Raw genomic sequence first — 10611 nt, 5'->3', positions numbered from 1 at the left:
ACAGCATTTTGAGAACTTAAAACTACTTCTTCAGGACCATCAGCTTCTCTTCAGTGTTATTCCTGAGAGCTGGTCTGATTTTTCTCTGTGCCAAAGTGAACCAATTTTAAAAATATTTTCTTCCAAAAAAAAAACCCACAACAAAACAAACAAACAAAAAAAAGCAGTCAGTGGCTGCCTTGATTGAAGAAACTTGACTGAGAATCCAAATGATGAAAAAGAAATGTGTTACATCTAGTAAATTGAAAATGCATGTCTGTGTTGTGATGAATGAAATATCATTCATCTGTTGAGCTGCATGTTAGTGCAGCTTATTAAACCACAATTCTGGAAGACAGAAACCCTTTGTTGAAGACAGAATTACAGCAGTTGGTAAGATAATTGTACAAGCAGCAGGCTGCATTTGTGGGATTGGATGAACACACAGTGCACAGAGGTGGTAATTATTTTCTAATTTTCTCTGTTCCAAAAGTAAACGTATGCACTGAAACATGGTGTGAAGTATCTATTCTTAAATTAAGAAAATACCTCTGTATTTAAGAAATAGAGTAAGTTGCAACAATCTAATATAAGCACAGAATTGATATAACACAGTCAGTACCAGTTTGTGCTTCTTCACCCTGTCTCATCACAGTTTTGCTGGTGTAGAGTGACCCCTGGAAGTAATGAAAAATACATTAGCTATTGCTGCATTTCCTTACGATTAGAGTCAGATGAATGTCTGCCTACAGAAGCTAGAAAGAAAACACATTCGTATGCATAATACTGAAACTATGGTGATTTAACCTCTTTATCTAAATTGGAGTTCAATTTCTGGCCAAGATAGAAAAAGGCTTTAAATCCCTCTGACAATTATTAAAAAGATTAATGCTCTACAGTGTATGCATACTTGTTTCAGGCTTCGTTCTTTTGCTTCCTATGTGCAACCTTTCTAGATATTACTAGTTTAACTGTTTTTCCAATCATGCAAACTTTAATGTGCAATCACTAGAAAAGCTGCCATACTTTTGAAAATTTCTTTTCAAACTGAGTGTGCAGTGACTTTACTTTGACTTTAAGATGGTATATAAAAGGAAAGGCTAAGTCCTAATAACATGCTCTGATTTATTACCTGTTAAATTCTGTTTCCCACTCAGTTGTTACTTTAAAAAACTGAGGTCAGTCCAATGTGCTAGAAGGTTTGTACAAAATGTGAAGGGACTGGTAAATATACATGTCACACATAAGTATAAAAGCATAAATAATGATTGCAGGGTTGTTGGTTTTTTTCACTAATAATTACTAACCTGTTGTAGTTCAGTCATCAATTTATTTTCTTTTCTTTTCAATGAAGAATATTAGGTTGTCCCAAATAATCTATTGTAATGCAGGTATTGACAATGTATGTTAGTCTTGCGACTGTCAAAATGCAAATGTTTATTACACACTGAATATGATCCTACTTTTAAAATGAGCATAGCAGTGTACCAGCATAATTAACTCACGAATAAGGAAAAAACAGAACTGTAGATAGCTACCGAGGGAAATTTATCTCTTGCTCACACTTATTCAAAGCCTATAGATGTCGAGAAGTGGAATAGAAGTAATTTCTGGAATTCAGACATAAGAAAAGGACACTATAGAGTGGAAACTCCTGAGTGATTTACAGCTAGACTTAACAAAAGAAACTCGAGACAGCGTGTCTGTAAAGAGTAGAGGCAATAAATATAAGTGTGTATGTGTCTCTGCATTTAAATAAATTAGGCAATATCTTTCAATCCCATTTGTCTGTATTCTTTGACAGGAAAACCCATTATATGCAGGATGGATTAAATGTATTTAAAATCTTCCTCGGTGTAACTTTTGTTTGTTGGACTTTTTTTTATTATTTTTTTTCCCCCCAATGGCTGGAAATAACTTCCATGACGTAAGAAGGAACTAGCGCTAGTGTCTATAAAACTATCGTGTACATAAGCAGCTTAGTTTGTAAAAAGCATACATTCAAATAAAGTAGGTAAATAGAGGTGAAAAGGCAAGACTTGTCTAAGAAATTAACCCTGTAAAATAAGCCTACCCAGTGCCCACTTATTACATAACATGTCACTGGAAAACTGATAGGAAGATACAGTTTATAAGCAGTCAAGCCCTCAGAATGAGAGGATTAGTTAATGATTCTTATTGTGAGGTAAACGGGATTTTACTTTACAAGACCAATCTTGGAAGAAAGTGCTGGATATTTGTATATTTTCCCCATTATCCACAATATATTTTTATGATAATCCCAAAGTGAAATTCAGGATTATTTTTAAATTATTTTTATTTTTTTTTTCCACTGAATGGTGTCTAAAGCTGAGCAGAAATCTCTGTACTAACAGAAGTCAGAGTGCTAACCATAGACACTGAATTGTATCCTACTTTAGGGAAGATGCTGGTCATATGTTAGGACTACATTACTGCACTTTTGATTATACGTGCAACATCAGAAGGGACAGAAGTGGAAGAAGGAGTCAGAAGAAGGAGAGAAAGCAGATAAGTATGTATCTGCTTAGTAGTGTACGCACACAGCAGTTACATGTTCAGAAGAACTGGCAGTTTGTTCTCATGGTTTTTTTTTTCAAAGATGGTGAAATTGACTCTTGAAAGCTTACACCTGGAAAAAAAAGAAGCCAAAAAACTCCCAACAAACTACCTCCATCCCCAAAACCTAAACCCCTTTCAAGTGAGTTTGAAAAAATTAATTACTGACTAAACATGCTTTTTGAGGAGTGTTCATCTGCTCTGAGTTTTCAAGCAGGTCATACTAACTATGAGATTGTGCTGCAAACACTACAATACTATATTGTGGCTTGCTGAAGAAAATACTGGATTAAAGGTATACCTATCAAAAATCACATGGTTATTTGAGATAGGATTGTCCTAAATATTATGTTACCCATAGGTCCATATTCATCACTACCTTTATTGAGAGCCTGTGGGGGTTCCATAAATAGAAATGGCTAAGATAGGGTATTGTGTGTTGACTTACCTCTATTCCTGCAATACATTATGCACATCATTCTGATGTTTGTCTTCAGAAGAACACTGAGTAGAGACAAGTAGCACGTCCTTTAGTATGTGTTATTAAGGCTTTTGAATGCAGTATGTTGCAGATTGGTTTAAGCCCAATGAACTTCACCATTTTACTTCAGGTGAGATTTTGGCCCCATACCTCTATAGGTGAGGAAGTTATGCTCCACTCTTGCAGTGAAGAAACAAATGAAAACATTTGCCTGAGCTGTTTTATCTTTTCAGCACCATGGCCAGGGAACAAGGTAGGGAACACGGAACAGAAATGAGAATAAATAAATAGTTTGTACTGAAATATAATTTTACCATGGATATGTTTCTGGCTGTACTTTCAGTGGATTATCAGTATGGTCAGGTAGATTTGCCAGGCTGTAAACTGATTGATTGCCTCCTCCTGATAGTTAGACATTAAATGTATGTCTGTTTGTCCTGTAAGTCAGGGCCACCAGCAAGTAAGGTAAATTGCAGCATTATTTTTATTCTCTTAATCAGAAGTCAAAACTGTTATTGATTTTTCCAGATTTTAAGTTAGGCCCAAAGGGAACTATACTTGTATCCTCTTGGGTCGTGTCTTATTTGGTTTCTTCCTTAGCACCACAAATTCAAATGTTTATCCTAGAGAATATATTCCAAGCATGAGAAAAAACAAAGTAAGCATAAGAAACTAAAAACTGGATCTGAAGGTGTAGTTTCACTTCAGGGAGTGAATAAAGAATATGAAGGATGTGCGTGTTTCTGCCTGAGTCACAAATATAAAAACGGTCTTCTTAACTTGTGATGCCCCTCCCAATCAGTTTGTAATCAGTGGCATATCACTCTACAATTAAATGTGGGATCTAATGGAAAAGAAGAATGATACTTATTTGCAAAATATCTAATGAGTTAACTTTATCCACTTAAATTCCTTCTCTCCTGAATTTCACTCATTTGGCCTTGTACACCCACATAGCTACAAGCATCAAGCTTGGAATATGAACTTTTGCCAGGTTTGGCCAGGATTGTTGGTGCACCAAGTGGAGGACAAGAGGCACTGCTGTAAAGGTCCCCTTGCATTTTTTTATTTTTTCATGACTGATGACAGACTACTTCCAAGAGATCTCTATACCCTTTTGAGGTCATAGGTTGGTCCTATTTCACATTCCTGGAGGTTTTCCCATCCGTGGAGGTTTTTAAGGCCAGGTTGGATGAGGTTTTGTGCAACCTCATCTAGTGGTAGGGCTCCCTGCTCATGACAGGGGAATTGGAACTTGATGATCTTTAGGGTCCCTTCCAAACTTAATAATTCTATGATTCTGTTATTCTGGTCCTCAGAATATTTCAGCTTACTTAAAACTTAGATCTGATTACTGCTTATTGTCTGTTTTTCTCTATTTGAATTATGTGTCTTTAGTCTGTTTTCTTGGAAAACAAATAGGAAAAGGAATGGAATGGTGTATGTAACATGCTGCTTCATTGCTATCCTCCTGATACCAGGATGCAGGGTGGTCTGCTGTCAAGTCAACTGTGCAGAGTGCAGGCTATTTTTCCATATGTAAACAACACTCTTCTGCTTTATCCCTGGGACCAGTGTCTTGAGGACAGTATTATTCATTATAATTGTGTGCTGTTCTTTCAGCCTTTGTTCTGCTTCTTCTTCCAGTGCTCAAACATACACATTTCAATTAATAGTGTATTCACATTCATACTAGCTCCACATTATGTGTCATTAATTCTAAAAATATTTTCATGAACTGAACATTTTCATCTGTCATCTTGAAGAGGTTTTTTTGTAGTCTCATAACTAGTTATGACTGAATGGGCACTTCTGGTTTTGGTCAGGCTGTAGAATTCATGTGTCTCACTTAAACTGTTGTTAATGTTGGCTGTCCATAGACAGGATAGGAACATCTTCTGAGCGTCTTGTGAGTCCTCAACAGGAGATACTCTGTTTCATTGCGAGCAAGCCAAGCACATTACAAGATTTTCCAAAGCTTAATGCTTCTCACTTTCCCATTTTAAATATGTTGGTTAGTATTCATCTCTTGTGCTGGTGGCATTACTCGATGAGTTAGCAATTTTGTTTCAGATGCATCACAAGGGATATTGCGCTGCCCAGTAGCCTGCTATGTCCTGCATTAAAGTGATTTTACTCCATTTTAAATTTATTTATGAAAATGAAGTATTTAAAGGCAGATAATGTGGTTATAGAACAGTCTACAACACTAGTGGATCTCACAATTATTTCCAGTTCTGGAAATTGTTGCCTTTTAATGGTGTAACCCACACTCAATGGTACTTAATATATAATATATACACTTAACAATGAAAAAAAACTCTGTAGAAGATAACAGAAAGAATGGTGGTCCCTGCCCATAGCTATCAATATTCAGTCCATTAAATGCATCTGAAGACATCCAAGGTCCTTATATGTGGTTAACAGATCATCCTTAGAAACTCATAGGTAAACTTTTTGATACTTTTGGGAATGCAAGTCATCCTGACTCTTGTCTTCCTTCTCTGTACCTTTTCTAGTTTTAAAATACATATTTTAGAATGGACTGACTTGAATGAGAGGTAGTATTTTTTAAAATGTGGTCCCTCCATGAATGCATAATGAATATTACAGTTAGTTTGTATTTTTTTTCTCCATGTCTTTCCTAAAATTTATTCACATTTTTACTGTCACTGATCACTTAGATGTTCTTATTCTGATACTTGTCACATTGGTTTCAAGGTATTTCTCCTTAGAGCTGATGGCTAACACTGTGAGATTTGTCTTTGTGTTTGTGGGAGATAGGAGGACAGCATGGGCTTCTGTGACTACATGACCCACCTTTTTTATGAGAGGAAGGCTGTGGACGTTTTCTACCTGGACTTTAGCAAGGACTGTGACACCATCTCCCACAGCATTCTCCTGGAAAAGCTGGTGAATCATGGCATAGACAAGTGCACTCCTCACTGGGTAAAAAACTGGCTGGATGGCCAAGCCCAGAGAGTTGTGGCAAATGGGGTCAAATCCAGTTGGCAGCCAGTCACCAGTGGTGTCCCTCAGGGCTCAGTGTTGGGACCAGTCTTGTTCAACATCTTCATCAATGATCTGGATGAGGGCATTGAGTGCACCCTCAGTAAGTTTGCAGACAACATCAAACTAGGTGGGAGTGTCGATCTGCCAGAGGGTAGGAAGGCTCTGCAGAGGGACCTGGACAGGCTGGATCAATGGATGGGCTGAGGCCAGTTGTATGAGGTTCAACAAGGCCAAGTGCCAGGTCCTGCATTTTGGTCACAAAAACCCCTGGCAATTGTATAGGCTTGGGGAAGAGTGGCTAGAAGAAAGCTGCCTGGTGGAAAAGGACCTAGGGGTGCTGGTGGACAGCCACCTTAACATGAGCCAGCAGTGTGCCCAGGTGGCCAAGAAGGCCAGTGGCATCCTGGCTTGCATCAGGAACAGGCTGACCAGCAGGAACAGGGAGGTGATTGTGCCCCTGTACTCAGCATTGGTGAAGCCACACCCTGAGTACTGTGTTCATTTCTGGGCTCCTCACTACAGGAAGGACATTGAGGGGCTGGAGTGTGTCCAGGGAAGAGCCAGCAAGCTGGTGAAAGGTCCAGAGAACAAGTCTTTTGAGGAGTGGCTGAGGGAACTAGGGAGGTTTTGTTTGGAGAAGAGGAGGCTGAGGGGAGACCTCATTGCCCTCTACAACTACCTGAAAGGAGTTTATAGGGTGTTGGCCTCTTCTCCCAAGTGAGTAATAACAGGACCAGAGGAAATGGTCTGAAGTTGTGGCAGGGGAGTTTTACATTGCACATTAGGAAGAATTTTCATACTGAAAGAGTAGTCAGGCACTGGAGCAGCTTGCCCAGGGAGGTGGTGGAGTCACCATCCTTGGACATATTCCAGATATTAAAGAAACATGTAGATGAGGAACTTCAGGGCATGCTCTCACTAGAGATTGTAGGTTGTGTGTTGTGGCTTTTTTTAGTTTGTTTATTTGTTGGGCTTTTTGGTTTGTTTTTGTGTATGTGTGTTTTTGTATTTTTTTTTTAATTTACTTTTTTTTTTTCAATGGTTGGACTCGGTGATCTCTGAGGTCCTTTCCAACCATGACTATTCTGTGATTCTGTGATTCTGTGAATGACAAGGTCACTCCTTTGACTGTTTCACTTTTTCATGGACATTTCCTATTTTTAAAGTTAATTGTTAATCTGCTATTAATGGCTTTAATACTTGTATAGGAGTTGAATTATGTACATTAAACCATTATTACAGCATCTCATATCTCCATGCCTACCTATAGTAGACAAGTCTCTATGCAGACTTCTTGCAAATCCAGTTCTCTGTATGTTGATAATAATATTCCCAATACTGTAGCTCTTGTAGTCCATGTCTCATTGAAAATCTTGTTCTTAGTTAATGTACATGTGCAAGAAAAACAAACAAAAATCCACCCAAGCAACACCTTGTCCCCTAACATTTAAGGACAGATATATTAACATTATAAAGGTGTCACAATAGAATTTGTGAATTTACCCACAAAAAAAAAAATAAATAAAAAGACATATTGATAATGTAAACAAAACTGACTCCTTGACTCAAAATTATTGCACTTTTAGTAGTTGAACATTCCTACATCCCACAAGGAAGAGCCATAAACCTGCAGCAGAAAAAGGCTACTGTGTAAGTTTTCTGAAGTACGTATGTAACATATGAATAGAGGAACAGGCCTGTAGGTGCTCTACATCTTTCTTCTAATATTGTGTCTTTGTGACTTAGGTTACAGAGGAGGCATGCAACCTAATTAGTCATGGAACTGAGGAGGTATAGAAAGATCAGGCTTGTAGAAATATGTTTGCAAGTAGCAGTACCAGGATCATTTGAATGTTTTCATGCTGTGGTTTGGGCCTAACACGACAACAAGAAACAAGCCTGTGGCCACTCACCTCCCACCCTCACACACACTCTGGGATGGAGACAAAGCCGAACTAGAAGCTCATGGGTCGAGACAAAGAACAGGGATTGCTCTTCACCGATTAAGGTCCTGGGTAATACAGACTTTGTTCCCGATTTCTCTCCCTCCTTCTTGGGTTTAGAGTTAGTTCACAGTCCGTCCCCATGGGGTTCCTCCCATGGGAGAGAGTCCTCCACGAACCTCTTCTTCATGAGTCCTTCCCATGAGGTCCGGAGCTGCTCCAGCCTGGGCTTCCCACAGAGTCACGGGCTGCTTTGGGAACAGTCACCTCCCCTGGCTCCAGGGTCTTCCAAAGCTGTGCAATCAGAGTCGACTGGCAGCAAAATCCAAGTTCACCCCTCCTGGTGCCTTTAGGGAACGTTCCACCACGTTTCTCCATGAGTGCAGGGGGACAGTGGCCATCTCGCCATGGGTTGCAGCGAAACTTCTGCTTGGGCTCCTTCCCCTTCTTCCTCACCAACTACCAGCACTGCTCTGCCTCTCCAGCACTGGCTCTAATTTTTCTTTAAGTGCTTGCTCTGCTCAGCTCTTACCTCAGTTCTTTCATATGTTAATCTCAGAGGCACATCTATTGTCCCTCTAAGGGCTCCTTGGCTGGGTTTGGAGCAGGGGGAGCTTCTCAGCTTCTTAGCAGAGCCACCTCTGGGGCCCTTCCCCTGCTACCAAAAATCCCAACCAAACGAGCACATTTCACTAGGTTTTCCCCAGACTCAAGAAGGAGGTTCCTTGGAAATACAACTTGAGTTCTTGTTATTTTACAGTATTGACCCGAATTTTAATTTTTTTTTTGTTTAAACAGCACTTGCTTTTTTAGTCATCTTTTCGCACCTTTTGACTCATATTCTTTTAGTGAAGCAGTCCAGACCTGAAGTAGCTTTCCTGAGGTGCATTTGCTCATTACATGTGGCAGTAGTACGTAAGGAGATGAATAATGGCAATTAAAGGTACAAAGGAAAAAAAATCCAGTGCATTTTTCTATGCTAATGACAATATTTAGGCAATCATTATTCAGACATACCTATGTTGGATTTAGTGCAAATATCTATTCATGGGTTGCGTAGAATGTTAGAAACAGAAATCTTACATTATTTTAATTTTCATTATGTATCCTTTTTTCTGTTTTGTTCAGTTCTCTTCCAGCTAATCAAATAAGAAAGCTTTTTCCTAAGACTCATGTAAACTGTGCATATACTCTTACCTAACTTAGACTCAGTGACTCAGTAGTATACACTAATCTTCTGTTCACATCAGACTTGTTTTATATTTTTAAAATTTACTATGTGAAATGGGAGTTACCAGATTGTGTGATAGTTTCTCAGGAGTCACACAAAGAGGATACACCTTCTTAGTCAATTAGAGAGCTTATTATGAAGGTAAATGTTGTAAGTTTTGCATCAATCACTTCAAGGTTCATTCAGGTGCGCTTTGTTTACCAGCTTATTTTAACATTGTTTATATAACAGGAGTCAAGATAACATACAGGATTATACAAATATTGTTTAGCTTCATAAAACCAAATTCTGTTAGTTCAAAATGACTGCCTGCACCTTTCATACAAATCTCTCCTCTGCATCCCATTTAGGGTGAGGTGAACCACTCTTTCCCAGTTCACTAAATTCCCATCTCTTAATAATAATTTTTTTCTGTTCACAGTTTATTTTGGCTGTGGTCCACACACTAGCTTGCATGAGAGGGATGTGGCAAGTACAGGGTTACAACATGAAAATGGCAGTTTCATCAAAAGAGGAAGTTTTTCCTGCAACAGCTACGAAGTAGCTCCTATTAAAACTCAAATTATCCATGGGTTTTAATCTGTATGTTTAATCAGTTCATATTCTGTGTGTTTGATATAGTTTTGTGTATAATCAACACAGTCCCTTGTATAGTCAGTAGCAAATAAAAAATTCATAGATCCTCAGTCAATTCAGGGGTATTTCTGCTTTTATTTGAATGACTCAATCTGAAAGGATTCCTGTAATGACAAAATGAAAAAAAGGAGTTCAGGACAAAAGATGAAACAGTTGAAAAATGGGGTTTTCTTCAACATATCTGTATTCCCATAAATTTGTTTCTAAGAAAGTGAACATTTGCCCCCATATACATTTAATATTAACAGGAAACAATATTTTTTCAGGTCATTACTAGAAGCATGATTTTATTATAATCGTCTTTTCACAAGCTCATGTGCCTGTCTCAGTCTTTCAATTTCTGAAACATCCTACATTACTTTGAACACTTTGTAATAAATCTGTAATAAATTCTGAATATTTATTACTATTTTTGTTGTTTTAAACACTTTTTTTGTATTATGGATGATTTATAGAACTCTCTCCTGTTGTCAGACTTGGATTCAGTACACACCTGGTCTAAAATACTAGAAAATATCCTTTTAAAAACACGTGGCCCACTGAGATGGTAAAGTAATATTTCTGTAATAATATATGTACAGGTGTATTGGGTTTGCATGGCAAGATTTTGGTAACAGGGAAGCTGCAAGGGTGACCTCTCTATGAAAAGTCTCGGACTGCCCCATGCTGGACACATGCTGCCAGCTGGCTCCACGGACCCACCACAGTGCACAGTTGAACCCATCAGCCAAGCTGGTAGTGCCTCTATGGAA

This window comes from Apus apus, chromosome 5 (assembly GCF_020740795.1).
Source record: "Apus apus isolate bApuApu2 chromosome 5, bApuApu2.pri.cur, whole genome shotgun sequence".
Lineage (NCBI taxonomy): Eukaryota > Metazoa > Chordata > Aves > Apodiformes > Apodidae > Apus > Apus apus.
This window is presented reverse-complemented; position numbering follows the sequence as displayed.